Here is a 4644-nt window from a genome sequence, read left to right on the forward strand (position 1 = left end):
TCTTGCAATCCTCTTGGCCTGCTCCCTGTAGGAAGTCATCCTGCCAACTGAGTTTTAAATCAGGGCTCATTAGCCAGCTGTTGCCAACCGTATATTACGGGGATCAGTCCCCTGTGAGATGATGTTTTTCCACTGCCTGGGGTGACTGGCAGTTTGAAGGGGACCTTTGACCTCCTTGTAGCATCTGGATCGTTGTGGAGACCACATCAGTGCAAATCCTGCTTAGCTCATCTTAGAGCAAAGAGCCAGGAGGCCCCTGATGCCCCCAGGGTGGTTGGGCAAGGATGGCGTGGGGCCGACGATACCCAGACCTCCAGCCACCAGCCCTTGGCCTGTGCCTTCCAACCCATTAGCCATCTCTCATGCTCCTTTCCGAGACACACAGCCTGCGAGTAGCGGCAAGGAGTGGTGGCTAGACGCTGATCTGGACTTGGCGACAGAAATGATTTCCTGTTGTCGTTGTCTGAGTCTGATTTTCACTGATGGTGTTTTGTGGATTTTTGTGGTGGTGGTGATGGTTGCTGATGCTGCTGGTGGCCCCCGGAATAATGGAGCTTCTGGTCGCACGGCTGTCGTGTAGGCATCCCTCAGTTGTGCTCAGCCCAGTGGCTTGGGGAGGATCGGGCTGTGAACTGTCGGCAGCAACCCATGTCCAGGCTTGTATGTAAGTTTTGCTCTAGGAGGAGGTAAATGGTGTGGGGTGGGGTGCTTCCACCTGGCTGCTTTCACCTCTCAGCTACTTGTAGAGGGGAGGAAGCCTTAGCTCGCAGGCCTGTAGGGCCGTGTTGCAGGCTGTGGGTTTTGGTGAGCTATGCCAGAGGCTGATTCTGCAGGGTCCCCAGAGCTGGAGGGAATCGTGTGCCTGGGATGGGGCTGTTCTGCCCCTGCACACGCAGGGGTGCTGCCAGCTTCCCGCAGATGGCTGCTGGAGCCAGCAACTCCACTGATTGGCTTTTCATCAGAGGCCTCTAGGGGCCTCCCTTCTCCTTGTCGTCCCCGTGCTGCAAACTGCAGGCACTGATCATGGCTGACCTTTGACTCCTTGACTCCGAGATGCCCAGACCAAAGAAGCTGCTGTTCTTAGCAAGGTGTGCACTGCATTCCACGGACGGTGGGAGTCGGAGAGGCAGGGCTCGCCCCACAGCCATCGGACACACCCCAAGGCCCAGAGCAGCCCGCCCTGTGCAGGCTTCTAAGGATGTCAAAGAACAGAGTGCCCAACTCTCCTACCTTGGGCAGGACCTGGAACTTGGAAAAGCTCCCTGTCACAGGCTTGGTCAGCTCGGGGCCAGGTCCCAGCCCGAGCTGCCTCTGAAATTTGAGGTGCACGACAGCGCCGGGAGTGAGCTTTGCCTTGGTGACTGAAGTCACGGAATGGAAACTGTGAGGCCCGTGCCTGTTCTGGAAGAAACAGATTTCCTGGAGAGGCCCCAGTGTCTCCCTCCAAAACCCTGCGACTGCTCCTTGGACTCTGCCGTTGTCTCCTGGTAGGGACCCTGCCGCCTTCAGCGCCGCCGCCGCCCAGGTCTGCGGGAGTCGGCTCGGTGGTTGCTGTTAGTCTCCTTTTTGCCCAAACAGCCCCTGGGTTCTTCACGCGACTCGTTCCAGGACTTCAGGTCAGAGAGCTCAGAGAGAACCAGTGCTGGGGGTTTGGGGCCTTGCAGGATGGTGGACCCGTGGCTGGCTTGAACCCAACGAGGGAAAGGCCCGGGGCCTCCATACTCATCCGTGGGGACCTGCCTTGGGCAGCTCCTCTTGGTGGGCTTCCCGGGTGTGGCCCTTAACCTCTGCCTCCAGCGCTGGGCTCTCGGACTCCATGTTCCAGATGTTCACTCCTGCCTTTGGATTGACTCTGCATTTGACCCCTGACCCTGTGGCACATTCCCACGGCCTCCTCACTCTGTAAGGAGAGAGCTGGGGAGAAAGGAGGCCTCAGCTCTGGACTGAGGTCAACTACATAGGGCTCGTTTCCCCCACGCGTGCCCACTTCCGAAGATGCGGACATCTGGTTTGAAGGCCGGCCCACACCAAGCCACTTCAACACCTCGGTTTATGGAAAATTTCAGGCCTTGCTGCAGCTCCCTTCTAACTGCCGTCACATACTTGCTGAAGCCCGGGGTGGGTGTCTTGAATTCTTTGTCCAAAGATGGCCCAAAGGCCTGGATAGCTTCACAGAGCTACAGCCAGGGAGAGGGTGGTGGCAGGCCGGGGTGGGGTGTGGTGCAGGAGCGTGTTTCTGGCCGGTGCCTCCTCACCCAGGGGCAGCCTTCCTGAGGCCTGGCCCGCCTGCCCCAGAACCAGAGGAGAGCTGGGGCTGTGGTTTACTACTGCAAGGTGACGGTAGGCCTGCAAACAGACCGTCCCTAGGGACGCCGTGGGGGAAATTTCACTCAATTCAGTGCAAAAATATTGACTGCCGGCCGGCAGGGTGCCACATCGGGGAACAGGGAAGTGGGAAGCTTCACCTTTCTGTCTTGGCTTTTCTCCAGGCTGTGGGAGGGCATCCATTTCCGGGGTGGGGGGAGAAATGCCAAATGCATTGTTGTTCTGCTTGGTACATCTCACTTGTTTCTAATAAAGGAAGCAGCTGAACAAAACCCTCCCGCCCTCCTGTATTCCTCTGGTCAGCAGGTGGCCGTGGAACCGATGCAGCCCCCGGCCTGGGCTGGAGCCCTCTCGCTCTGCAGGGAAGACCCTCGTGACCACAGCACCGGGCAACTTCTGAACACCTTCCTTTGACAAGGCTGCCCTTTCAGGGCCAGCTTCGCTCTTTGCCCCTAACCTCTCCCACCCGCCAGCAAGGAGCCGGTACTGACTCAGGTTCCTCTGTGTAAGAGGAGCAACCAGGCTCAGCGCCAGCACCCTCGGTCTGGGTCAGCGTGGCTCCTCTGACGGAGGGCGCAGGCACCGCCCCTCCCCCTTGTCCAGATGTCACACCTCCCCTTGCAGGCCAGGGGCCGGGTGGTTCTGTTGAGACACTGGGGGTGCTTTTAATGCTGCAGGCCGGCAGGTCCCACTGAACCAGAAAGGTTCCCAGGAAGGGCCTGAGAAACCGCATCTAGACTTCCTGTGTGTCGTGTGTGTCCCCCCGCCCACCCCCTCTTCTCTTCCTCTGGACCTTTTCATCCATTCCCCGCATGGCTGGTGCTTCCGAGCCCCTTCCCGGGGAACCTGGGCCCTGAGCGGCACCCTGAGAGGACACAGGATCTGCCCCTGGGATCATCCGTGAGGCCTTTTCCCAGTCCTCCTAGACCCCCACCTTACGTCTCTCCCCAGCCCCAGACCAGCTGACTCCAGCTCCTGACAGCGGGCCTGTGGGCCTTCGCTCCCGTCTTAGGTTTGGGCTGGGAGAACACAGCCCTGTGGGTGGCCTCCACCCAGGGGTCTCCAGAATTACGAGCTGTGTTTCTTCTTTGCCCCCAGCTCCCATAATCAGTTCCTGTCAGCTTTTTTGCCTTAAAGACTCTCGCCCTTTGAAGGCCATCTTCCCAGCCTTTGGGCTCTTCTCCTAGCAGTAAACCCTTCCTCTGCTGCACCACGCCAGAGACGAGAAGCAGGACGGGGGGCTCAGCTGGGGCGCCCGGGTTCACCTGACAGGAGCCCCAGCCCAGGCCCTGCGGGGACCGCACAACTCTCAGTTGCCCTTCATATGCCAACACTGGACCTGGCCTCACCGTGCCCCCAACCGTGGGGCTGCAGTTTGGCCGCCTGCCTCTCCTGACAGCCGTGAGTGTTGTGTACCAAGGCCGCCCAGCCCATTCCTTCACGGTTCCTGGACAGGGGGGCATCTGGGCCCCTTCAGAGTCTGATTGTCTTCTTTCAGACACACTAATTCCTCAGAACCAAATGCCCCTCTTGGTGTAAACCGAGAGCAGGGTGAGGCTGTCACTTCCTGCATCAGGCAGGAAGGTGGAGACAGCCCAGCCCTGGGTTCTATGGGAGCAGCTTCCAGCCCCAGCCCAGCCCAGCCCCTGCCCCAGCCCACCCTCCGGGAACTGCCGTCAAGCTCAGCCCTTGTTCAGGGTTGGTGCTGTTGCCTGAGGGAACCCCAGATGCCAGGGCTCCACATTTAATCCCAGAAAGTCACCTTTCTGATAGGTCTCCTCTGGATTCTGCCTTCTGGTGTCTGGGCACCTCTCCCAGCATCTCTAGGGGGGCCTGGGGCGGCCCGCTGCTTTCCAGGCCTTTGTCTAGAAGGCTGGTTGGCTGGTGGAAGGAGAGTTCCAGGTCTCTGGGATTCGTCTACTGAGCAGACAGGGGCCTCGAACCCAGCTGAGCCTGGAAAGGGGGACTCTGTCTGGAGTCCCTCAGAGGCCTGTCCCCGCCCCCTTGAGGGCCACAACAATCCTGCTCTGGCAGAAGCCCACCTACCTGCCCCGCTCCCCGTCCAAGGCCCCTGGTGTACATGCTGTGGGGGTGGCTTTGTGAACTGCTGTCCTCACAGTCTTGTGATGCTGGCAGCAGCTCTGAGCCAAGAGGAAGGGTCAGGGCTATTTTGAGCTGCGGCAGCTCCTCCAACACCCCTGGCTGTCTTAGACAGGGGAGCCCAGATGCAGCAAGAGGCCCAGGGGACGCTCCCTCTGCCCCGTCCCTCCTCATAGGCCTGTGGGTGTGGCCTCAGAGGTGCTCAGGGCGTGGCAGTGG

This window comes from Pseudorca crassidens, chromosome 19, assembly GCF_039906515.1.
Source record: "Pseudorca crassidens isolate mPseCra1 chromosome 19, mPseCra1.hap1, whole genome shotgun sequence".
Lineage (NCBI taxonomy): Eukaryota > Metazoa > Chordata > Mammalia > Artiodactyla > Delphinidae > Pseudorca > Pseudorca crassidens.